Below are 27,487 nucleotides of genomic sequence, written 5' to 3'. Positions count from 1 at the left end.
TTCCCCCCTTATTTTTAAGTTCCTTCTCTTTCTGCCTATCCCTCAAAGGAAAAATGATTATTCTACTCCGGTAGGTCTTTTGATGTCTTTTTGTAATTTGTGTCACCTAGACAGAGTGGGTGAACATCCTGAAGCATGGTCTGTGAGGACATGGCAAAACCCAGCTTACCATAGCTAAATGGTATAAGTAGTGCAAAGCCATTTTTCTTCTAGTTCCCAGGTATGTTATGGTCTCTTGTACATCAAACCAAGTTATAAACATGCTAGATTTTGTATGTTTTTCATGTGCATCCAGTTTGTGGATGGACTTTATTGTTCAGTTACCTGCTGAGAGATGCCTACAGATGCCAGGGAGACATGCCAGATGTACAGCTTTCCCTTATCAGAAACCTGATGTATTTTTGCTCATTTTGGACCTTTTTCTTTTCTGGTACAAAAGCTGAGCCATAGAGAACCACTTTTGCAGTTAGTTTCTAGTCACATACCTGTAAAAATGCAAATGCTTTCTTTTACCCATAAGTTGTTCTGTTACCTTGGTTCATCAACTTCCACATACAAGGTATTGGCAAGAAATGCACTGTAGATTTTTCTTTTTCTGACCTCTTTTAGTTTACTGTGTAACTTGGACACTATTGAAAAATATACAGAACAATTACTCTCCGAAGAAAAAATGTCTTGGAATTGAGCTTACACGTAGAGTGTATAACAGAACAGTGGAGAACCTAAAAATACATTCTTGGGACAAACATTAAAGAGAAGTGAATAATTTTTTGGAATGATCTTGAGGAAAGAATTTTATGAAAAAGAACTAAAGTCCCTTTATCCCTCTTTGTAAATGGTTTAGTATGGTGACAAGATCCTTTTCTTGTTCAAGATGGTCTCATTCTTCTCACATGGAAGTGAATGAGAGGACAGAGAAAAAAACTGATTATAGGCAAAAAGATTTCCAAAATGCCAGACAAGGAGGATCACTTCAAGGCGATAATGAATAAAAATAATTTCTGTCTCCTAACATTCTGCAGCTTAATCTATACCTGCATTCAGTTGAAAATAAATAATCCTCATAAAATGAAATGCTGTGTGGTAAGAGTCATACAAAAATATGATTTATAAGAAATAACAATTTTCTAAGTTATTGCTTAACATCTTTTCTTCCCCAAAAGCTGGGATTAAAAAGTAGGTCAACAAGCCCATTTAAATAGCTTATTCCACAGTGTGGTTTAAATTAGTGCTAGTGACAAGTGTATGAAGTGCTGTGCATTTTATTTTTATGGCATATTGGTTAAATTTAGAATTGTTCAAAGTGGCTGTTATACACAAGCCTCTAGGCAAATCCTCAGATCTTTCAGTCAGTGGGCTTTGTTCCTGCTTTTAAACACATATAACATGTTGGCATTGTGTTTGTAAACCAGGTGTTTTATCTGAACGTGCAATTAGAGTAATGAGCTTTAATGTTAGTCCAGTGGTAGAGTCTCCTGCACTAAGGAGCTACAATTTCAGCTCGGAGGGTAACGCATTTATATTCTCTGGGCACGTGATTCCTGTTCCTAGTTTTGTTCACAAGTCCTTCCAGAAGAGTGATTTTAATCTAGAGACAAGCTGAAACCGTTAAGTCTCACTGAACAGAACTGCCCTTGTAATGTTATTTAGTATTGATAGGTCAGGCAGCTTCCATCAGACAGATGGCCCGAGATGAAAGAGTGATTGTAGGCAAGGAAATGGCTTTTGCAGGAGCTCTGTTCTTGTTTCAAAAGCCATTCTTTGGCTTGCAGTCTCCCTCTTTGCTGCTTGAGAGCTGCCAGAAACAATTCTGGCCCTGAATTTCAGACGTACCTAGCGCCAAGGTGAGGAGAGAGATTTCCAGCACAGCTAGAATTTTTTCTCTTCCTCCTGCTTTTGTTGCTTTGCAGCATAGGGTTCTCATCTGTACCCTAACTGGGAAGATACCAGCAGAGATGGGTGAATAATGAGGAAATCTACTTACTAGTGTTTTGACAATTACTAAATAGAGTTTTGCTTAGATCATGTTTGTACTTATTTTATCAGCTATGGAGCTTTTTCTGAAAAGCTGTGGGAGTGAAGCGTTTGCTCAAAAGAATACTTGCAGGGAACTATTTCTGGACTGTATTCATGATTAATTTAATCAAAAACCAGTTTTTTCTCACTGTAAAAGTAGCTGATTAATGATTACGTCATAAGAGAGGAAAGAGAAACAGGGAATAAATCAGTGTGTTAAATTCGAGCTTGTTCTCTTTCAGAGCTCTACATAATTCAGCTGCAGCAGCATGTCTTCAATAGCTTTTTTTGTATCTTGCTCTCTCAGTAATGATACCCTTGTCAGTCTCCTCCTGCCCTGCTCTTGTATGCCATTCTATTTTATGTAGGTTCTCATTCTGCTTTCATTGGGAAGTATATGAGTACCTTGCAAGTTTAGGGTACGTGAGGCGACTAGCACCTGTCGTATTTGCCTCATCCCTTCCCTTTGTTTTGGTAAGATTGTTATCTGCTTAAGGGAAGCAAGATAGAAAAAGAGTGATTTGCATTTGGAGTGAGAATTGATGCCATTTTTAATAATCCTTTGCCCTTACAGGAATTTGTTTCATAGCCTTGGTGGCTGCTGGCAAAGCCCTGTGTTTTAAGCCTGTTACAGCTGAGGGTTACATTTTTGTACTTGTATGCTCCAACAAAACTTCTTTGTCAAATCTTCGTCCTCGCTTTACTCCTGTTTGCTCCATGATTGTCTCCTAATTGCTATGGAAAACTGAAGCTCCTGAGAAACCAAGGCACCAAAAGAATTGCTGATGCAATGAGGTGCTTTTCCGCCCTTGCTGTGTTTTTTTTTCTTTTATAATTTTGCAGTTTTTTGAGAGGCTTTTTATTTGTGCTTTGAAAGCTGATACACTGACCAAGATAAGGGAATAATAAGGAAAATTACTGCATATTTTCAAAGTAATTTATCAAGTGTTTTTAAGTATTTCATACTGAGCCCTCTCCAGTCAAGGCAAAATACTTAAGCCACAATAAACTTTGCTTGGCAATGACTTAAGTCATTGGCAAGCTTTAGCTAACAGTCCACCTCCATTTGGGAAAGCACTTAAGGCACATATTTATGTTCCCTTGACTGCAGTGAATTGTAGAAAACGATTAAGCACACTTCCAGTCAAGATGGATTTCCTGTATTGGACCTGCATTGCAAAAATATTTTAATAGGAACCGTCACACGATACTTCTCTTTGCTCCTCACATGAATAGTGAGAGGAGCTAGGTACAGTAAAGTAGGGTATGTCATGTCACAACTAGTTACTAATACAGAAAGTAATTTGAACATATATTTTGTGGAGTGAATTGATCTGACAAAGCCTCACAAATTTCTGTGAGAAACTTAAGGAAGTACCTCTCTAAGGTCTATTTGTAAGTTATGATGTCATATTCAAATTCAAGGAACCCTTTAAGAAGTAGTTAAGTTTGGAGAGCTCGAGAAGCTTAAGAGCAGAAGGAATAAGCCTTTATTTGAAACAGTATTGATTCTTATTAAATTTGATGAATCTGAAGGATATTTCAGAAATACCTCCTGTTTAGCATTGCAAGAGGAACTCTAAAGATGCTCTGAGAAGTTACTGCTACAATGATATTGATAAATCGCTCTGTCTGAACACTAATAGGCTACTTATTCATGAGCTGAAGATGAATATCCTGTTTCCCTGTGCAAGGAAGCAGCAAGCAGACAGGTATGAAAGCCCAGAAATAATAGATTCCACAATATGGCATGAAGGTTGACAACAAACTCATACCTTCCCAGCACAGAAATGACCATATTGTCCTGACTAAAATTATTAAAACCCACCAGGAAACTGAGTCAAAATTTTAACATATTGTAGTAAGTGAAAATTCAAAAGTGATTGTACCTTGTAGCAGTGGCAAAACCAGCATAAAGTAAATTTGCTTAAAACATGGCCCTATAGAGGCGTTGTAGTTCAAACTGAGATTTTGGACAAATAATAAGACTTCATTGGAGTGTAGTAAGCTTATTAATGGATGGCTGTCTCCCATAAATTCAGATACACTTTTATCTGATGTCATAGGACTGATCATATCACCAGACACCACTCAGATACACCACAGATATTTGCTATTTAAAATTTATTAGGCTTTCTATAATAAATGAAGACATGTTCCACAGGTTAGTGAGATTTCATTTCCTATCTCTAAAAGTTTATTTAACTTAAGACGCACCCTAAAACATGTTTCAATTTGAAGAATTAAAAACCTTGGGGCTGATATTAACCTCATTGTGAGAGGTCCCATTTGTAACTAAAGGTTTCCTTAGGGAAAAAGGTCTATATTAGGTAGCTGTTATTTTTTAGAAGCTGGTTGTTATTTCTTAGAAGTACCACAACAATCATATTTAATCACTGCTTAACTGATAATTTTGCTTCCTTTTAATTGTGTAATTTTCTGAGCTGTACAACCAAATTCCATGATGATCCCATCTGAGAGCTTTTCTTGAGAGACAATTGTGAACACTTGTCCAGCTGTGTCTCGTTTCTCTAGGCACTTCTTGGTAATCTGGACACAATTCCTTGATGCTTAATTATATGAATATAATTCTGGTCCTAATAGCTCATCTAGAAAACCAAATTAAGTAATTCTCAGTGTAAATCCTTAGGAAACTATTCCTCTGTGAACAGACTGAGTGAGCAAGGCTCAAGTAATCGAAGTTTATCTGCAATGGTGTTACCATAAGCTATGATCCACATAGCTTTGAAATATTTAGATCTCTAAATTGATCTATTGTTGTTCATTTTGCCTCTATTATGTCACAGCTTGCTTTCTGTCTCTCACAGGGCTCTCATGGTAAAAGGAAACAAATGCACTCATGCTTTAATAACTGACAAAGTTTTTTGTTTTGCCATCATTATAAGTCTTTCAACAGAAGTGAGGCAAGCTGGGCCAGCCAAACAAATGTTTACCACTGCTTCTGGTGTGCTGAGATGGCTCTAGGTAAAACACATTTTAGTTTTGTTTCAGCTGCTCTTGACATATGCTCCCTATCTTAATCTGCAGCCCTGGAAAGAGCCCAAATGTCATGGAGCTTGATTCTGGAGAAAAGGTTGTTAACAGGATAATGAGCTAACTTCTCTGAGTTTTTTTACTCACTCCTGTTACTCTGTTTTGATAATGGATAGATACAGCAAAATGACACTATGTGGCACCTGGCTTGGAAAGTCAAACAGCTTGGATTTTTCTTCATGAAGCAATTTCAGTTAGATATGCACAGATGTAGTTACTTTAAGACACATCCACATAATACAATCTCATGTTCTGTGACTCTTGAAACAGTACAACTAAAACTTACAGTTTTCATCTGAGCAAATGGGTTCTCTCACAGAGCTGACATGACATGAAATTTTGCACAGGGATTGTCCTTTTTTACTAAAACAGAGGGGTAAAACGAAGTACTAACAATTTTTGAAGTGGAGCATAGAAATTAATTTCTTGGTGACTCTCTTGAGAATCTAGGTATGATTTATTAATCTCTGATAAATTTGGGTGATGATTCCCAAAGTCTTATTCCTAAATGTGTTTTTAAATCGTGGTAGTTTCACCTAGCATTGGCTAAAACCACCTGCTGTGAGCAGTCATCTATGTTTTTGTGGTGATTTGGCAGTTGTGTTTGGAGGCACTTTTTTGCCATTGCTTCCATCTGTCAGAACTAAGCTCAGAGCAGGTGATGGACTTAATACTCTGACTCCTCTCTAAAATCATGGGTCTTTTTTCTGGTGTATAGCTAAGGCTGTTTCCTCCTAGAAATACAGGCCTGGGCTTAATCTGACTCATCTCAAGTGGCCTTGCTGTCCTGAATGGAGCTGCCCAAGCATAGGGGTAAGGTTATACCCAAATTCCCACAAGAAAATGGCTTAAGTTTGACCTGAACCACTGACGATATTCTGCAAGCAAGTAATTTCTTACTTATCAGTTCCTTGCCTCTTTATGATTTCCTTTATTGTTATTTATTTATTTAAAATTAAAATCGCTCTTTCTCTTAGAAATATCATTGCTATAAAAAAAAGTTTTACAAACTGACTTGATAATGAATTCTGGGAGGCCCAACTTCTGGTAAACACCTGTAAATTAAAAGTATTTCAACATTTCAACTCCTTTGTCAGACACTGTCTTTATTTTAAATTCTTTTTTTATTTTCCTACATTATTACTGTCCATACAAGAATGATGGATGACAGAGAATGAAGTTCCCATTAACTTGAGCTGTTACCCATAAATCCTACAGAGATTTCTAATTAACATGAAAGTTTACTGGTTGGAGCTTATTGTGAGAGCCTGCTCATAGTGCTCTGTATTTCTACCAGTGCAGTCCAGAGGTCCATGAATCTTCATGGCTTTGGGATTCCCAATATGTCCCATTACCATGAAAAAGTGACAACAGATGCAAGAAGTGTAAATACTGTATAGAAGTTCAATAAAGGGTTTCATTCTTTGCTGCTGAATTACAGTTTTATGGCCCATAAATAAAGCCAAACAAGGAAAACTAAAATATGAGGAATGGTTGTATATCACACATGTTATCTGGAATGAAATTCTTTCTACTGTGGTGACAAATGTCTCACCTTCAATTTGCATTCATGTCTTGTGTTATGCCACTCTAAGGGCAGATGGTTGATGTTGTTATAAATGACCTCAAACAGTAAAATGATATATTCTGATATCATCCAGCTTTTCATGGGACAGGTATTAGACTGGGTTAGGACCAAGGGATAAAGCTTATCAACCTGGTAAAATCTGGGTAAAACCAGTATTTTCTAGGGGTCAACCTTATATAGTTATGAAAAATTAAGATTTTTGGACACACAGCTCATCTATTCTCCCCCAGTAAAACAGTATAAATATTCTGAAATTGTCTGTTTTGTTCAGCATCAGCCCATGATGTTTTTTTTTTTGTAGTGATACATGAATTTTTCTGATTCAATCACTACAATAATCACTGAGGAAAAGATGTGATGACAGAAGTGAAAAGGATTCCATAGATCATCAAATCCAAACTGCTGTACTAAGCATATTGGCATATCGACCTATTTTTAAATGCACCAGCTTCACCAAGATTGGTTAAGATGTCTTCTCCTCTTACCTGCATGGGCAGAACATTCTGAATATGCACTCGTCTTATGGTGGGTCCATTCTATGCTTATTTATAGCCTGGTTATATACATTGACTCTTGAGTCTGCACTGCATTTCAACAGCTGTTTTCTCCCTCCAGTGTTCTTAACCCAGTGAATTCATATACAGCTGTCCAAAGACTGCTGGCATTTTTCTCTTTTTTTCTGGATTTTGTGCTTTTTATGTAAGATAACGTTCATTCCTCTGATCATCTTAGCCCTTCTTTGAGCTGAAGTAGTACTAATGCATCATAAAACATGTAACTGAAATTTGTAAGCTTAATTCTAAATGAATTCTAAGTAATACACAATGCTTTGACGACTTCTTCCATGTGTGATGTCATAGCATTGCATTTGTCTTTTTTATGTCTATATTTATGGTTCATGGTCATTGAAATCTGTTTTACCAGGCATTTCCAGCTACTGAACTCTGGGATTAAATCTATGATCTACATCCCTCGATAGCCTTTCATAGAAAGTTTTTTTATGTGCCAAGACTTTGATCTCTGATGAGACCTAAAGTTTTCCTTTCCCAGCTGAAAGGAGAGCAAGCCCTAGTGGATAGGCAGGAAGAGATACCGTGCACTTTGGTCATGTTCTTGACTGTCATGGGTCAGGGCTGTAGGCTGCAGAGTCTGGAATGCCTATGCTTATTATGTGAATTATTTTATCAGTTTTATTGAATTTATCTCACGTTCTCCGTGTTTGTAAAGTTGCCCTATTGTGTCAGCAGTACAATTTTTTATGTTCACAACAGTAAGGAGCTTGATATGATTTAAATAGGTGGTCCCATCTTCATTAATCAGAAGTATGGCTGAAACACTGAGTGAAGTAGTTCTCTGTTATTGCTGGTTTGATATGAAATAATTTTAAATCTAGCTTAGTCAATATGTTTTCTGTTTTTTACTCTTTGTGTTTCTGGGCTCAATTGGAGTAATAGAAGATGGTACAGGTGGCAAATTTTGGAGGTATCTGTTTACATTTGGTACGAAGATTTAAAATTAAGATTGCTTCCTTTGAACAAGCTGACTTCTTCCTTGGAGATTACACTTAGTATTTCCTGCATAACTGTGGAAAGAGCTGCTCCAAATACCCAGTCTGTTAGTGGTCTTGGTTAACAGGAGACACCACAACTCCAGCAGCTCTCTTCACTAAATTTACAGGTTAAATCAAGAGACAGTGCATTTGGCTTACATGCAAGATTGAGGTCAAGGCATTTGTGCTCTGTTCTCGTTCCTGCCACAGATCTGCAGGATAAGTGTGAGTCAGACTCTGCCCTTTAGTTTCTTTGTCTATAAAACTTACACACGCATAATCAATTTAACAGTCCCTGACAACTTACAATTTGAGTTCAGCCATGGCCTCTGCCTCAGGGGTTTCAAACCAAGTGACATGTTCAGGTGTATATGGCAATGTTGCAAAGATGTGGTAATTATTATAGAAAGTCAGTAAAAGATAAAAGAAATTAAATATATTCTGTATGTTCCATCAAGTTCAGCAGCTGAGAGTCAGTGAAAATGGGTTTTTTAAGGTTATTTGCCGAAAGTCTTATCTTGTGGCAGACATGCTGCCTGTACCTGAACTGAAAGACTATAACCAGTTATCCAGGGTTTAGGAATCAGAAGGGTTAGGAGCAGGCCATATTCCACTTTTGTTAAGTGCCTTATTCCTTTCTTCTTCCAAGGGTTTTTCAGCTTCCCTCTAGGACCAGGAGCACTAATGTGCAGCCTTCTACTCATTGTTCACTCCCAGGAGGGTAACGAGGCCTGACTTGGAAATGCTGTGTGAGTGGCAAGCAGCTGAGCAGTCTGACTCAGGGTATTGCTGCATACAGCACTGTAAATCTGGCAAACCTAATTACGCTCAGAGGGATAATGACAACTCCATATGGGATGGAAAATTGTTTGCATGTAGGTTTTGCTTCTTAACTCTTCTGGTCTTCCTGTAGTTAGTAGGCAGGCAGCAGCCTCCAAAGCTAACAGCAATGCTATTGCTTGTCCAGCTGGCATAGAAGATTTAACTTCACATGAGCCAGCTGGCTACCTCCTTGCCTCTTTTCACCTAAGAGACTGAAATATGTCATCCTTGAGATATGACCAGACTCCTGGAACTCACAGCTCTTTCTGGGAAAGAAACAGCCTTATTAGTACTCTGTATATGCTTTCCTTCAGAAATATATAAAATATTAAATATAGATATGTATGCATTTTTATGCTTTATCTATCTGTGTTCGTGCACAGATGTTAAAACTAAAATGTATACCAAGGAAGCTTCAAGCTTACAAATAGATATACAGAAAAAGAACCAGAAAATGAAGAAACAAGGTAGTCTGTTTTCATTTTGATATGACTGCCTTACTTCCACTACCCTGCATATGTGGTACCTTTAATTATCAGTTGAATTATTTAAATATGCAGCCAATATTATTCTGTATTCAGAGTCATTGATACTAGGAGGATCACAGTATTTTCATTTCCTGTATTTTAGAACCTAATTTATTACTCTTCAAAATGGCACTAGTGGTTTTAATAGTTATTTTCCTTTCCCTAGTAAATACAAATATATGGAGAAAGATAAAAATGGCTTTTTTAATATCATTGTTTTATAAGTAGCCCTGCTAGGTTTTGAAAGTCGTATCTGGAACAATGAATTGAATGGGACATTACATTTACTGATGCTGCTGTTTGGCTGAATTGCAATTTTGCAGAGGCAGCAATGTATCAGACCGAGCCATGAATCTTTCCCAAGAGAATGTAGGATTTGGAGATGACTGAAGGTGATAAAAACACAGAAAATGCCATCTATTTGGGTGTGCTGCTGGGGCAATATTGGTAATATCTCATTAAGGTACAGATGCTTCTTTTAATGTAAACCTCTCCAGCCAATCCTGACAAGCTGCTTTTTAATAGCATGAAAATTCAAAGGGCTTATTTTGCATCTCCCCTTTTGGCTGCTGAAATGCTAGAACGAAACAATTTTAAAATTATCTGAGCTTGCAAAAATGAAATTAAAAGCATGACATAAAAGGTCTTTAAAAGGTTCTATTTGTGGATTCTTGTCTTGTATCTCATGGAGAGCAGATGTGGCAGAAAGCTCCAGCAATAGTCTGAGATGCCTACAATGCAGAAGTTTATTAAAAGCAGCAAAGGAAAACCTTTACTCACATAAGTAACAGATGCTGTTTATCCACTGAATGCCTACTCTTGGTGACACTGAGTGACATAGTTTATATTGGCTAAACCAAGAAGGCCTGTATTAAACAAACCTTTAAATAAAGCTAAATATTTAGTTGTGCAATTTCTTCCAGGGTAATGATTAAGGATTGTGGCAATGAAAGCATTGGATTGCACTTATTTATTGAATGTTAACAATACATGAAGGTAGGATTTAGAATAATTAAAACAAGGGGCTACAGATATTAGGTTATAGTCTAAACTAGTGAACTGCTACCTTTCTTGCTCCATCAGTTTTATTAGAGCAATGCCTAGGGTGTTGCCTAATGGCTATAATTAGGTAACTACTGGCCATTTTTCAAAGGAGAGGGCTCTCAAAAAGGATCTCAAAGGTTATCAAAGGCTATTTGTGCCAAGGCTGCTCATCATGCATTGCTCAGTGCTCTCACCTATTCTGAAAATTTGGTATCTGCTCTGCCACTTGGGACCTGGGATCCATGGTTTGGAATTCTTAGGAATTATACAACATCCCTTCTTATGGATGGCATCCAAACATGAGGCATCTTACTTAGCATCAAAGATCTAGTGTTATGAATAATATATGTTTAGGATGCTGAAAATCAAGCAAAATAGATCATATGTAATTCCAAGAAAATATCTCAAAGGCCATCATATAAGACTTTTATAAGCTGACTTTGGAAACTCTTGTCTACGTTGTCAAACCTATAAAGATAAGTTGAAATAAATAAATAATGAAATGGCCTACTTAAGGTCTTTGCATGTTTTGCAAGTTTTAAATGCTTTCACAGGAGGCAATGCTTAAAGCTGCTTAGCACCCAAATTATTTGCAGCAGTTTTTCAGCCACAGCATCCTTCAAAGGCATCTGCAGAGATACATCCAGGAATGGAATGCATCCAACCATACCAAGCACTGGAGATCTTTGATGCTAAGTAAGATGTCTCATGTTTGGATGGCATCCATAAAAAGGGATGTTGTGCAATTCCTAAGTTTTAAGACTTCCAAACCATGGATTGCATCGTGAAAGTTCTCTTTAAACTTTCTCTTGTAAGTGAAAAATGCTGTTGGAGGTGTCTTTCCTGAGGATTACTGGTAAACACATTGTATTTATGGGGGTACTACACAATTTAGATGTCACAGAAAGGATGTCACTTTCATTCTAATTTGTCTTTTACATGGTGTCATGGGTTAGCAAAGCATAGTCCCAGAAGTGATGTTCTTGCAAAGGGGTTCCTACAGCTCCTCTATGACCTGACAGAACCTATCAGCTGGCCAGTTTGAATATGGACAATTCTTTAAGCTGCTTAAAATTGTGACCGCCTCTGTGGTCCACATTTAAGAATAGACAAACCCCGGGCAGAGCTCTCTCTCGTTTCCGGCGCTGGGACAGGTGGCTGTGGGCCCCGTGTGGGGGTGGGCGGGCCCAGCCCAGGGCCTGCTTGGGCCAGGCCGGGCCAGGCCACGGCCAGCCTGGAGCCATGGACCTGTTCCAGCCATGGAACCCGCCCCCCCCCCCCCCGCCCCCAAGACGGAGCAGCCCGGCTCCCCCTCTCCAGTGCGGCCAAGATTCAGCTGAAGCTTCCCTGCTCTCCAGCAAAGATCATGTGACCAACACTGATAAGTGACATTCCAGCTGCAAGGCCTGGGTGAGATTAACCCTTTTAGTGCTGTGAAGAGCTGAAAACCTGAGGGAAGAGAAAGAGGAGATGCTTAAAGCTGAAATTCTGTTGTAAAGCTATGATGTATCAGAGTACCCGTTGTGATTTCATGAAGGCATGGGGGGTGGAGCGTTCAACTTGTATTTGTGAGCAAAAGCACCTGCGCTGAGATAGGCAGATGCTGAAGCAGCTGTAATTTCATGAGAAGTTTGGATAGGGAGAGATGGAAGCAATGAAGACTTTTGCTCCAAATGGAAAAGGGGAAGATCTCAGTTCCTAAAGATGCTCCCAGAGACAGTCCTAGAGACGATGAGGAGGACCCTTTGCTCCCAGGGAAGGAAGAGGGCCTCTGTTCTTAGAGATTAAATTCTCCCAGAGATGGGTGAAGAGAACTTTTGTTTCTGAACGGCTCAACCTTAAAATTGTACCCCAGGAATTCAAGAGTGGACCCTCGAAAGCAGTTGCGGGAAAAGCTGCAAGTTGGGGGAAGGGACTCACATTGCGAGCAGAGAACCAACCCGGGCAGCTGTCTCATTGTGATAATGTGTTCATAGCATGGGCAAGAGAGACTGCTCTTCCTAAATGAACTGAACAAGGTTATTGTGGAAGTGGTAAACAGACTGAACATCTCAAGGGCTGTCTTTTCACATTGTCAGTGGGAGAAGGGAGAAAGGTGGGGGGGAGGAGAAGAGTTCTGAAGGTGTGGTATGATTTTTTTTTTCCCTTTCTTCTTTTAGGTCTGTTAATAAACTTCTTTATATTCTTTCAAGTTTTGTGCCTGCTTTGCTTTTCTCCTAATTCTTATCTCACAGAAGGTAAACAATAATGAGTATTTTGGACCAAACCACTACACTAAATTGGTGTATCTGCCCAGTTACAAACTGAACCCTCTACACATGGTTTATAACATCCCCCCAAATCACTTTTTGGTGTGCAATTCTTCATGCTTGTTCTACTCTCAGAAGTGAGATTTTTTCCAAGGATTTCAAAGAAGGCCATTTTAGCTCCAAGTGTGCTGGGCGTGAAAAAGGATTGTTTTGACACACTTTTATGCTCTGGTTGCTTCAGAAGCATTTAAATCTGAAAACTGCAATTGTGATGGGTAACTCTCTGTCTCTCAAATAAGGTGTTATAAGAACTCAAAAACAACATTAAAAGGACATGAAGGTTGCAAAGTTAAGCGCCAGCCAAAAAACAGATTAGGCAATGATAGAATGAACAGTGGTAGTGATTCTTCAATTCAGTCCTGCTCTGTGTATAGGTTATGAAAATTTTGAAGGCATAATGTACTGTTTTTTTCATGTACTGTCTTCTTCTCTCCTGGTATTGTCTTTCTTTACTGAGTCTCTCTTATCACATTTGTCTTTCCAGATACAGTTTTCTCACCCAGTAATTCTTTGCTTTATCCTTCCAGATTTCTCATTTCCACCCCATCCCTAACATTTCCTTCCCTCACATTTTTACTTCACCTTCACTCCTGAATGTCTCTGTCTTCATTTTTTTTACACCCTGCTGTCTTATATCTTCTTCTTGCTGTTGGCCAAGAAAAATGAAACTCTAAGGAACGAAAAAGACAAAATCCACATCATGTTTTATGTGTACTCTTCTTAAGGTGTAGAGAACTGATTTCTGGATGAGAATATGTTTGGAAGTAAACCTTTGGAGGAGGGGTTAAGGGGAACCCTTCTAGACTGTGGCCAAAGTCAGGTGTCTCCCTCCCATACTTTTGTCTTGCAGGTCCTTTGTGCTGCCATGTGTTTTGGGATTTCCAGTGGGGGTTCGGCTTCTTTATTTCAATTAAAGATGTGCAGAGTTTTTAAAGACTGTGTTAATAGGTGAAGTTAAGATGTTAGAAAGGTCTTTTGGAGGATGCTATCTAGCAAAAAATTTGACAGAAAAAATATAGTTGGTATTCCTCCCATATTTGTATTTCAGCAAATACATGTGAGCATGATAATTTTGTGTGCAGCTCCTCTGTGAAAATAAATGTTCCTTTCACTCTTACTTGCCTCATGTGTTCTCCATCCTTTCCCTCTATCTTTTTACTAAACTGACTTTTTCTGTGCTCTCTTAAATTAGTTTATGCCTTTGGGAAATGTTACTGTGTGTATGTGGCATCAACTGGAACAAACCCCTGCAGATTCAAGGGACATCGCTGGTCTGTGCTCTGTACTCCTGCTATGCCTAGAGATCAGTGTGCTGGGAGGTGTGAACACACTGAGCAAACCAGTGAGCCTGGCTCACTGGGTGACTTTTAACTTTAATTTAATTTGGGAACTTCCAGAGCTTTCTCACTGATACTGCAAAAAGCTAACTTGTATTCTTAATTTTCTACACTGTAAGTAGATCTGGCTAATTTGTTCCCCAGCTGTTTAATTTGCAAAGGAGGCTGTCATTCTGTGTTAAATAAAACTGGAAAGGATGGAGCCCAAGAAGATCTGTGTAACGATGAAAGTTTGTTCCATTTCAAAGCTGCTGTTGATATTGGGTGTGATCCAAAAACTCTTGATGCCAGATGCAATGCTTCTATTGATGTAATCAGATTTCAAATCAGGGCTGGTGTGTTCAGCCCACTACTCCTTTAGTTACTGTGCTGGTACCTGACTCCCTGGGAGGATGAGCTGTGCCAACAGCATTTAGAAAAACACCACTCCTACTTGCCCCCTGCCTTAGTACTACATGCAAGAGATACCCACCACCACTTGTATAATTCACTCTGTTTCTCCCCTCAGGCATGTAACGTGGATTTTTCTTTTCTTTTTCAGCCTAGCTCTGCTTTTCATTTATTTTCCTCAGGCCAGATGTGCATGTTTTTTTGTAATTTACAGGTGTTGTGCACCAGATCTGGGTGATCCTCACTGCCCCTAAATTTGAGTTTCTGGCTCATTCAGCCAAGAACTGATTTCTGAATGGTCTCTTTGGACTCATTACCTGAGCCTTGACATGCTTGGTGGCCCCATCACTGGCACTTTCTACACTTCTACATTAGAAAAAAAAAAAAAAAAAGAGGGAATGTTTTGAAAATCCAGGAATCCAGGCAGTTGTATGAAAGATAACGGATGAATCAGGCTTTATAGTGGTCTGCTCTGGTATTATTGAATGTTAGAGGCTCAAGGACCAAATCATGGTCTTGGCAAGCCCCACCAGAGCATGGCTGGCCCTGGTGCTGAGAGAAGTTCCCTGGGGGAGAGTCTGAAATTGGAGCTTTCCTATTTGACTCCACTTATCAGGGAAATGTGCCTCGTTGGACAGTCTCATGGCTGAATTGATTTCTCCGTTGTCTTATGATTCATATTGCTCTTTGGTGTTGCTGATCATACTATTTTCTTTTTTGCTTCATCTGCCTGTTTTTTTCAGGCTTTATCTGTCTCTGTAGTGCTAAAACTTCCCATTTTCTCTTCCAATTTACTTTTAAAGGGAACAGTACAGAGACCCCTGTCAGATAATCTGTCTGCTGGTTAAAATATGCTGCTGCCCTTAGCTAGGCAATCTCTTTTATCAGCTTGGTGGACAAAGACACAAAAATACTTCTCCTGCTGTCAGAAAAGAGCAAATATTTAACTCTTTACAATATGCAAGTGTTTTTCACTGTGATTTTTAACAATCATTGATAACGGATTGGCAGTTACGGTAAAACTTTGTTTTATGGACTCCGTACTATTTTGAGTGCTTTGCTGGTGGGTGAAGAATCCTGGTATAAGTCACTTTTCTATTCTGAATCTCTTCTCCCACATATAAAAGGAGAATAAAAATGCTGTCTGCCTTTCTGATATGCTTTGAAATCCACTGCTGAAAAATGTTACTTAGAAGTTGGACATTATGATCTATAATTATAATCAAACCCATGTGAGCACTTCGCGTGAGCAGGCAGCCTGATAGCATATATGGTTGTGAGTGTAAAGAAACCAGGAAATTCCTCCCACTGCTGTAGATAAGTGACACTAGAGGCATTTTTAAGAACAGATATTAGCTGTTCATTGTGTCAGTAAGGCAGAGAACCTGGGGAGCTGCATTGCTACTTGTTAAAATTACTTCCTGTATTTAATTTCTCTGCCATGATTTTGCATTAGCATAATCCTTTGACCTAAATATGAAAATACCAGTGAAGGAATGAAAACTGAAATCAGGTTTCAGAGTCGATTGTCCTGATGTACTTTGTGAATGGCATTAGTTGGTGGAGGTGGAGGAGCAGTGGGAATTATTCCCCCCGAAAATCTGGAATTGTGCATCAGAACCAAACTTATTTTTTGAAGATACAACTTTTTGTTTGATGTATGCAATTTTTACTTGTATTGCAGAATGCTCTCCAGGACTATGAGAACCTTGGAAGTACTTTTGGGCATTAAGTTACTTCAGGAGCTCCTATCCAAACCATCAGCTTCTTACTGGCTTACAAAAGTAAAAAAGGTTTTGTTATCTGAAACAAATGCACATTTTTACTGTTGATTTAAAAAGTATTTTTAGCTCGTGAACATACCCAAAGCATGAAGTGTCAAATGTGAGTCTTTATTTAATTATTTATTTATTTATTTATTAAAATTTTATTATTTATTTATTTACTTATTATTTTATGATTTCACGTATGTGAATTGGATAGATCAGCATGCAAATCTATAGATGAACAAGGTTTCAGATCTACCGCCAAAACTCCAGCTGTTCCTTTTGCTATTCTCACTTCCCTTGCTGATCTTGCCTGGACACCTCAGGACAGGCCAAGGACAAGCTGCTGTCTGAGAGACCTGCATTATAAAGGTAGGTTCATCAAAATGAATGTCTTCTCCCTTACTAGATTTTTATTTTAGTATTAATTGGTTTCAGTCCCTGGCATCAGTGCAGTAAATTTAAACTCCCTCAAATCTCTTGAAAAATGGAGATTTAATACCTGTTACAAAGAATACCCCCATATGATTTTTTTTTTTTTTTTTTAGGAAACGAAGGAAAGTCTTTAATGTAACTGTAATGGCTCAAGCTCATTTGTTAAAGGAGCAATAAGGTTGCAAATTGCACAATTCATCAATCTGGAAATGCTTGTTCAACCCAGTTCTGTTCTTCTATTTGTCTGCATCATGACACTGGCTTATAGTATTTCACTGCCCTTGTATAAAAGCCCTTGTTTACAAGTGAAGTAGATTACACTCAGTATAAATTAAGATAGTAATTTGAAGCTGAGACTACTTCTTTTTTCTGAACTAAAATATTTTCTTGCTACTGAGAATAATAATAATAATAATAATACAGTAACTACAAGGTAAAACTAGCTTCTTGGGGTCTTGAAAGAGTTGTGACCATATTGTGTTGCATACTTCAAATGCACCTGAGGAGGTGTTGTGAATTTCCCTGAAAGGGGATCAAGTCTGGTGTGGGAACACAGCACAACCAGACTTGTTAGAACACCTCTTATAAATTTGTTTTTTATTAGTAGACTTGCGATGTTAATGGCAGAAATTTATTTCTTCTACTAATTCACTTACTCTTTTGTGCAGGTCGCACATCTGCACACAGCTAGAGCAGCAGTGAGAGACCAACCCTGCCATACACTTACTCAAAAGTGGATGGTCATCCTGGGATCAGCTGTGTTTTCCAGAAAGGTATTTGGAAACTCCTTTGAGGTACCTTTAATCAGGAGGTGTGTGTCACAGCTGTAGTATTTCTCTGCATGCAGCAGCCCATTTCCTCTTCTGACATGGTCCAGGTTATCCCATCAGTGGTTGATGGGTACATTCATCAGCCTCTTGTCTTTGTTTACCAGTTTCTGGGAGGCTTTGCATGTGCTATCTCATGGCACAGATGTTTTTCACTGTTTTCAGGTCATGGTCCTTCCATCCACATGTGTAGGTCCCTGGTCCCCCCACCAGGGAGGCTGGTGCAGAAGGGTTTTGTGGCAGGAGCAGTGCTGCAGCTGAGCCATCAGCTGTTACTGAGGGAAACAGAATGTGCGTGGGAGAAAGGAAGAAATGACCCTGTTGTGTAGGTGGGGAACTGGGCTATGGCATTTTGCTGATTTGCCTCACCCCTGGCAGGAAGCCGGCAGCAAGGCTGTGAACTGAGTCCAGGATGCCTGCGTCCTCCTGGCTCAACCTTTCCCTCTCCATAACAACTGCCTCTGCAGTTTTCAGCTCCTGTTGCTCTTCTTGCTCTGCTGCAAAATATGCAGTTACAGCATTCTTGCTTTCCTGGATATACTGGCATTCTGGAAGTAGGCTCCAAGGTCTGAGGAAAACCTCAAAATATTTGAGATTGAGTTTCTAGGGATTGGTTGTCACACTTATTGGGACTCAGTCTGAGGTATTTGTTCCTCTGAATGAACTAGAGCCATTTCTTCTTGTCTTTATTCCACAAAGTGTGAATAGAAAAAGAGCAGCCCAAAGTAGATGTGTCAGGTGTCTGAGGAGAACTGTTACCTAGAAGAGTCCATTTTCCCTGTGACTCTTCTACTCAACACATCTAAATTATTTAGAAGAAAAAATAGGCCAAACACTTGTAAGAAATTATATCCAAAAAGAAGATTCAAAAGGATAAGGAGAAATTATTATTGAGGCTGCAATTCACTATAATGTGTTTTGCAGGAGTCACTTTGTTTTACCAGTCCCTATCTTTCCACTGTTCCCCAGCCCAAGTGCTGAAAATAACAGCTGGCAAACCAACCCTTGTTTTTATTTCACTCTAGATATTGTAAATATTTCTTTAGATAGCACTGAAAATTGTACTTCAGGGTTGTCATGGTGTCAGGATTAGATTCTAATGAGGATCTGAGTCATGACCAGGCCTAGCATTGTAACTTCATGTTACAATGTTACGTGCTTCATTTCTACCGCTCTTTTTTTTTTTCAATCTCTGGAAGTTCATTAGTTTTATAGATGAAAGACCGTGTGGAAATTTCTTTTATCTTTAGGTAAATTCCATTCATGCAATTCACTGAATCAAAAGCCCAGAAATTCCTTTAAATGCCGGTAACTTCAGTAATTTGGAGTTATTCTTCACTGAATTGTCTTAGTTAATTACTGTCATATTTAAACAAGGTTTTGGTTGACCAAAGACCATTACAATACACTTTGGGTTAGATCAGAATATTTAAAAAGACTTGACAGAACTGTTTCTTCAACTGTCTTTATGCTGGTTGAAAGCATTTCATTTGAAGTTCCTAGTCTTAAAAATATCCTTGAGACTCTCACTCTCTTTTCCTGATAGACGTAGGAGTGATTATAATAATAAAACAAATAAGCTTGTTGTTGTAAACCGTACCTACATGGAGGACATTATTTAGAACAAGAATGGATTAGATAATTAAACTCAGTGTAATTAACTGAATGGAAATATCTCCTTGAAATACAAGGGTGGGATAACTTCTATATTTGGTAAGTAAATGGCCTATTGCTGACACTGATGGGAGGCAAATAATAAACTAAAATTAATACAAGTATCTTTGCCTGAAACTAACTTTCACATTTTATCGCTGTTTGAATGTAATTTTACTGGTTTTGAATATGCGACTTACAGCAAATAGTTCTCCTGTTTATACATGAAAACCCACTGGACTTTCTGGGAATGTAAGGAAGGGAAAATGACACCAGAACTTGGCTGACCACAAGGTATGCAGTAATGTTTTGGTTGTCAGATGAAACATGTTGGAAAACTTATGCAGATGTATTTTGGGTTAGGAAAATTGGTGTCCTCACCTAAAAAGAAAAAAAAAATACTTGAGTCTTTGTTTTTGGAACTTAAAAATGAGAACAAATTTCAGTCTATACTGAAAGATTTAGAAAATTCATGTCAGTTTAGAAAACCAGAAAATTATAACTACAAGAGAACACTGTGATTATTTTTTCTTGTGTAATTCAATTGGGACTCATCGCTCAGGTAAGTCATATGATCAATAAAGTCTTGTTCTGTTTAATTATTATAGAACAACTTGACAAACATCTGAGCCAATTTCCCCACACTGCCTCAAACTTGGAATAGAAAGAAAAAGAGTCAAGTTGATTTAATGCACAGCTAGGCTTGAGTAGCCAGAAATGGAAAGAGAAATGGGGAACTGTTCTGTCAAAAACCTTGATCATGCAAAACAGGTAACTATTAGCCTACTTTGCAATGTTGAGATTATTTTTACTGCTGGGACTAGATTTGCTTAAAGGTACAATCAGTAAGAGATAAATGCCTTACCTCCTTAATCATTGGAAATGGATTACTGGCTGAAATTCAGGTCTGTTTAAATCTGTAGAAGGCTGTTATTTGTGCTGGGGCCCTGAGGGCGCTGACAGACCTTAGTGATCAGCCTTACCTGAAACTTCCACCCACCAGGGTGTTAGCCTCCCGCCCTGGGATACGCTGGGGGAGCACTGGCCTCTAGCACAGCTGCAGGGATGCCCTGCTTGCCCACAGATTCCCTTTTTGCAGGGGTCAACCTCTGCACTGGCAGCATGGCTTGAACTTGGACCTGCCTTATTGCCATGGCATTGCCTCATGACTTGGACCCTTGGTTGGACCTGGCTACTGTGTTGGGATCTGTCCTGCTCCACAGCTCAGGGTGGTGGACAGGCCCTGGCTGGGGGGACTCTGTCCACCTAGTCTTAAAATTAATCATATTCTGTGGACTTGTCTTTCAATCTGTTGGCTTCACAGACATGTTTGAATTAGATCTGATATCTAACCATTAAACAGTTAAGTGCTAGATAAGCATGAGCACATCCATAGTGAAAACATAACTTCTCCTTTTTCTCTAGGATTTCACATTATTTGAGGGTTCTTTTTGCCTAATTCTCTTTCATGAGCTTTGGTTGTTTCAAAGACTTTCTTGCAGGCCTTTTCTATTATAGATCTTCATTGCCCATTTTCTAAAGACTAGATATTATCTCTTCATCTGTCTTGTGTGGTTATGACTGCCTGCTGCAGTGAATTGGCACAGCTTTAGCAGCTTTAGATGGATATCTATGTAATCTCTTCATGGGCTGGCCAGCAGAATCCCACTACTCCAGTACAGTGATCCTTTATATTCATCATGTGAATATTCAAGTGCTCAGATTTTACTAATGGAAGTGCCCTGGAGAGAAGATAATGAGCTTCAAGCAAAGCAAACATTAATCTTTGGTTTTGAGGTATTTGCTGAAAACATTTAAAATTGTATATCTATCTGGTTTTTAAATTTACAAGTTGAAACATATCTGGGTATTTACATCAGTTGGAGAGCATGTCAATAAAGTAGTACTTGTGTGAGGGAAGTTTCAGTGGAAGTTAATTACAGGTAATTAAGGAATAGACAAAGTATAGGATAATGGATCCTAATGCCAAAAAGTTAATGAGAATTTTTTCATTGATTTTGCAATGGACTAGACTTCATAAAAGACATCTGACTTACAGAGAGGAAATTTTCCTCATGCTTAAGCCAGTTTCACATTACTAACCATTTGCTGAAATTCTTTTAGCATTTAAGAATATATGAAAAGTTAAATACAAACCAAATATTGTTGGAATGTGACAATTTTCAGATTTTGCTTTGTTCAGTTCTTCTTCTTTTCCCGTAACTGATGGCAATATCAGTTAGTATCTCTAGCTCTCTGTGGCTGAAAATGTCACCTGATTGAGGTGACACAGTTCAGTCCAGAGAAAAATCTGCAGTCAAAAACTGATCACAAAGTTAGTTATACAACGAGTCAGGGCACTGAAGAATGAAAATACTAAACTTGCTTTTTGTGAGTGGAAGAAGGATATGCAAAATGTGCCTTCTCTTTAGGGAAGAAGCTGGAGATTTTGTCATGATGCTTTTAATTTTAAATGTTTGTTTCAAATGAATATCTATATTAGAAATATCAAAAAATCTATAAAATTTTAAGGATCAGTTATTTCAAATCAGTAGGGGTGTAAAAATAAGCACAGTCCATTAACATTTTTTGGTTTTATTGCACAAGAGAAATTTTTCTGGTTTTTTTGTGGATTTGGAGTTTTTGTTATATTTTGGTCAACTTAAGACCTTCAAATTTGAGTGTGAATCTGAGAGAATTTGATAAAGAGGGGAGATGTTGCATGGCCCATGGTGCAAATGGACTTCTCACTCTTCTTGAGTTTTCATGCCTAATTTTATTCTTATTTAACAAAGCCTCTGGATTTTTAACTGTGGTTCATAATCAAGTTTGGGCTCCAGAACGCAGAATTATTGGTGGCTGCATTTAAAAGGTCTGAAATTTGTAAGACAAATTTCAGCAGATCTGAGAAGTGAGTGACCACAGATGGACACAGGGCTGAAGAGGAAATGAAACCCATAAAAAGAGTGACAAAACATACTGTAGATGCTTTTATAATTTCTTTTCTGTTTTTTTGTTCTTCTTTTCAAGTTAGTCAAAGTTTTTCTCTGCTGTATATTAATATCCATTATTTTCCATTTACTGCAGAGCAGTAAAATTGTAAGACCAAAGGGCAATGAAAAGTCAATTTTTTCCCTTGTGTGCTTTTTTTTTACTTTCACATACCCAGAAGGAAAATATGCTATGTGTCTTTATCACATGTTTAATGCTACATGTAGTCTGCAACGCAGAGATGGGTGCTGCTGTTTGGGGTACCCCTTCCAATTTATGTTGCAACTAGTGAAAAATTATGTAAAAATGATAATGTACCAACTGCTGGGAAATGATGTAAAACTCCCATATTTGTTCCAGAATATGAAAAGATGCTCAAAGTATTCCTCTCATTCATTTAAAAGGGCTTCCTCATTTATCTTGGTTCCAACAAGACAAGAAATAAAGTTGGTTTGTGTGTGTCCTATTTCAGAGTCTGAGCAATGCTGGAGGGACTAATTTTTCTGCCTGCAGAAGCTCTCTTGCTTATTCTTTTAGCCAGATGTCAAACAGAAGACCAAGAAAAACTTTAGATTCTCTCAAGAATGATGGTAATAAGGGAAGATGATAGAACATAACTGGATTGTACTCTTGCAGCTGAATTGCTATTGATTTTAGAGAATGCAAAATCTCATTGCAAGAAAGGCATCTGTCCAGCCCTTGGCGATGCTCTGTCACCTGCCTGCATGGGGCAGGGCAATACCTCACAAATGGCTCTGCTCTTTCCAAGGAGATGGCTTGTAGCAGGAAATTCTGCCTTGTACATCGACATTTGTCTCTCTGATTAGCCCTTCTCTTATTGCAACCATTAGTAGATATTATGTCGACTTCAGCTGTGTTGCATTGGAGCAACATGGTGATGACTTTGTACTCAGTATAACATTGTGGCACTTATTTTCATGGTTATGAGGATTCTGTTGTAGATAAATAAGATACAGTCCCAATCTAGTAAAATGGGAACTGATATGAGCCCAGAACATATTTCAGAAGCAGTTGAAATATAATTTAAATTTTTTAAATATGATTTCTTTCTTTCCTACCTTTCACTTGCAGACTTCTTTCCCAAGGAAATTATATTTTTCTTACCTAATTTCATTTTGCACATAAGGAAAGAACATAAGAGAAAATATTTTTCCCAATGTTCTGCTTATTTTCCCTATAGACAAATAATTCTAAATAAATAAAGAAAGAGGAATTCATTCTTTATCAAGAAGATACCGCATACAGATACGAATTATTGTACAAATTTTACAGCTTGTCTGTAGTGTTCAGCTGCAGCAAATAATAGTGGCAAAGTTGCATTTTGTATGGCTTTATTACTATAAAGGGCATAGGACAAAGGGAAATTATGGTATTTCTGGTTTAACTTTTATATTACCATGTACAAGGAATGTATGTTGCTCTAAATTAATTTTTGGTATGGGTCCATCTTAGCAGAAGACCCTTCTGTTAAAAGATATTGTTTTGCTGGATAGCCCATTGATGTCTCATAAGCATATTCATGTCTTTGAGTCTTGAGAAAATATTTGTTTCCAGGCTGTATCAGCACAAATTGTTTTTTCTGTGTAGTGTATATATCTGCATAACTAAGGAAATATGTCACAAATAATCCTACAGGATGTAGCTTTCATTTCCTTCTGTAGTGATATCAAACAGCAGTATAATTATGAGGAGCACTGTGTAGGGATATCTTTAACTTGAAAAGACAAGGTGTCACATCTAATACAGAGCAAATCTAATAGGGTAATACAGTATGACAGCAGAGAGTTCAGACTCTGCATGCTCAGTTACACGTTGGAATACGTGTTGGAACAAAGCAGGAGATAGAGTTCAGGAAGCAGAAGTCTTGTGAGATTTATAAAGCTATAAGTACAAAAAATATATTCTCCTGTCCTTTTGCTTTGTATGTTTGCAAAATTCTGGTGGCTCAGAATCTGAATTGTTTTCCAGGTATCTTATTGTTTTATTATTAAACCCCATTACACTAAGTAACTGGCTTTCATCTCCTACTTGTGTAACCAGGCACTAGATTGTGTTAACTGTACAGGTTATCTTCACCTTATCTTTGCTCGTGTTCAATTTTGTGATGCAAAATGCAATAAACACTACATTCCAGGTTTCTTTTTCCTTTATTTAAAGTAATATCACAACAAAAATCTAGAAAATATGGGTGATCTGACTTCAAGGTCTGTCTTGGACCACTCTCAGTAAGGCTTTGCATGTGATCAGCCTGAGCTGCTGTCTCTGGCAGGCTTCAGGAACTCCACCATAGGTTCAAAAGGTTTCTGGTTCTGGGATAATCCCAATGATGCACAGCTGAAAGAATAATTTATATTGTTATTAACAGATATGAATAAGGGAACTTAAGATGCAGGCATTTAGGAGGGTTGGAAAATACGAAGCAACTGGATGCTTGAAGAGTTTTCATTGATTAAGTTCAGTGACAGGTGATGTACCTCTGTTCAAGGGCCAATTTTATGCAATTCAGCTTGATAGATAAACTTGAGATAAGCTATTTTTACACAATATGTACTGCTTGTTAAGGATGAAAAAGCTTCTGTTTTTTTCAGATAGTCATGGCTCAGAGATACCTTTTGAGTCAACACAATTCCTCCTTGTGGATGATTTTTTATCGTGCTTCTAGTTAAAGCATTCAGTACCAGCAAGGCTGGGAAGGTGTCCCAAACAAGGCTCATATCAATATTCTGGGAAAAGTAGTGAGTGAAAGGCTGTTTGCATGGTTACTTGTCGATAGCAAGCAGTGGCACAAAGGGAGCAAGGAGGTAATGTTTGCAAATTTAAAGGCCGATGTGCCAGTACTTTATAGCAGAGTCCTACTCCCCTGTAAGTAAATTGTTCTTTTTTACTGGAAAAGAAGCATGATCACCACCTAGAACTTTATCAGTCAGAAGAAAATCATAAAAGTTAGTTTAGAGGAGAAGTAAAATTCCTCAGTCCATTTTCCTGTCTGTATGTCATGAAAGGACTGCTTCTCTTCTGCCCTTGCAGAGGCAGAAGTTCCATTTTTTCCCAAAGACATAAATACTCCTGGAAAAGTTCTATGCAACAGCTTCTCCCTGCCAAGTGAAGTAACCGGTGTAGCTGGGGAGTATACAGGACCTGGTTGTATGGCTAGAGTGCAGTCCAGAGTCTGGTGGGATGACTTGTCCTTGGGTCACGTTGTCTCCAGGCGTTATCTCCTGGAGTCCCTAGATGTAAATCTTGGTCCCAGCACAGTGGACACAGACTCTTTAGTTGCTATAGCTCTGTGTCCAACAGAAAGAGCTCTGTGAAAAGGTTGCAACATGGACTATATGGCAATGCTTTGTGGTCTGCAAACTGACCCATGGGCTGTGCTCCTGGAACCCCTGCTCTGAAAAGGTAGTTTCTGCCAGAAGATGTTGCTTCCCAGAAAACTCATGTGTAAGTAATTTCAGTATCCGAGGCCACTTATAAACAACAGGCTGTTTCTGGAAGTCCTTTTTGGTATATGCTTTCTCACTCTGTTATCCTGGCCTCTTTCCCCTCTCCTTGATTTGTCACTTGAGAATCCACATAAAATGAAGAATGCAGGACATTCAAAGGAAAGTTCCTGGAGCTGAAATGTTACAGCTGTTCTGTCTCCGTTGTCTTTAAATCAGTTTCAGTTTGTTTCAGTGGTGCCGAGGAGAGCTAAAAACCTTAGAAAAAGTTGCTGTTGACATCTGTGGCAGAAGGTACCAGCCCCTTGCAACACAGGAGGGAATGTGAGCTCTTGTGAGCTGAAAGTACTGTGGGTTTTATTGCTTTATGTTAAGCAAATATAGAATGGGAATGAAAGTAGCTTGAAGTCTTCAAACCAATGACTGCTCTTAGGACAATTTAGTAGGAATTTTAACTTAATGAAGGCTCCTGGCTCTGCAGGACACCAATATCCTGTCTGATTTCATTGCTGGAAGATATCCTAACTGGTAAATTTGTAACACTGGTGTGTGGCTCAGAATGGTTCTTTGCTGAAATAACATTTCACATACTAGGAAACCTTAAGCATTCCTCTTTGAAAGAGATGCTTTCTCCTAAGTTTTACATACTGCACTTTTCAGAATTTTGAGAATTTTTCTGCCTCATATCCACTAATTGGACACTGCAGCTGGATAGAGTATGGAGAAATGAAAAGTGAAAAAAATCTATTTTAGCAGAGTTGTTTGTCATGAGCTCTGATGAAGACGGCTGTGGGTTTGAAGTAATTTAAAAATGAAATGTTGGTACACTTTTTATTCATTTGTATGTTGCTGTATGTAAGACGAAATGCATTCCCAATCTCTCCCTTGACATCAAATTTGTAGACAGACAGACACACAGGCAGTCGCAGATGTGCCATCTACACCTGAGAATATGTTGTTGTGGGGTTGTTTTGTGTCTTGTCTTTGCACAGGAAGAAGATAAAAACTGGAATCTTGTGGGAGCTGGGCAGTCAAATATCTTTAGATACTTTTGGAAGAACCTGTCTGTCTGTGGGACTGGACCTTGAAGATGGTGCCTGACTGGTGGCAGGTTGGGTTGGAAAAAGCTTACTAGTTGGCATCAGCCAAATTTAAGGGCCAAACCAGAAGCAAAAACTAAGTGGAGTGGTTAAGGATCCATTTGGAATGTTAGTCTTTCTATTCTTCTTTTTTTCTTGAACTTATTTTTTTAACCAAGTAGAGTTACTTTGATTAATTGAACATAACAAGGTTATTTAGAACTGGAGATTTGATATCTCTACTGCATCAGACTTGACATTCATTTCAGAGGCATCTCTCTATCAGGGAATGGCTTCTTAGGGTCAGCCTCAGGATTACATTACACCTACTCTCTGTGCTAGAACTGCTGTGTGTCAGGAGGTCAGTGTAAATAGTGAAAATCTGTAGCCTGGAATAATCCAACCTGACACAGACAACCTAACCCCCCATCCTAATTAGCATGCCAGGACTTAATTCCGTACTAAACCACAGTGCTTTTTCACTCGGGGATGTAAAAGTGCTTATAAATCTAATTAAAATTCCTGTTTGAAATAAGATGATCTAGGCTTGGACCCTCTTGGGCTTTTAACAGCTCAGATATAGAAGGGTCTGCTCTTATACACAGGAAGATATTGATAACAGCAGATAGTTTGATAACA

The 27,487-nt window shown here is 38.4% G+C and overlaps 1 long non-coding RNA gene across 2 annotated transcripts in view; it reads left to right on the top strand.

Annotated features, from left to right (window-relative positions):
• The window catches only part of LOC138105718 (uncharacterized), an 89,039-nt gene that overhangs the window by 43,246 nt on the left and 18,306 nt on the right, over nt 1-27,487 (top strand). Inside the window, exons 2-4 of one of the 2 annotated variants that reach the window (XR_011148638.1) lie at nt 16,321-16,420; nt 16,729-16,774; nt 17,506-17,610. This is a non-coding gene — a long non-coding RNA (uncharacterized lncRNA). Of the gene's footprint in view, nt 1-16,320; nt 16,421-16,619; nt 16,775-17,505; nt 17,611-27,487 lie in introns of both variants that reach the window. The other variant, XR_011148637.1, reaches the window with a different exon arrangement.

The sequence above is a fragment of the Aphelocoma coerulescens genome, chromosome 2 (genome assembly GCF_041296385.1).
Source record: "Aphelocoma coerulescens isolate FSJ_1873_10779 chromosome 2, UR_Acoe_1.0, whole genome shotgun sequence".
In the NCBI taxonomy this organism is placed as follows: domain Eukaryota; kingdom Metazoa; phylum Chordata; class Aves; order Passeriformes; family Corvidae; genus Aphelocoma; species Aphelocoma coerulescens.
This window is presented reverse-complemented; position numbering and strand designations above follow the sequence as displayed.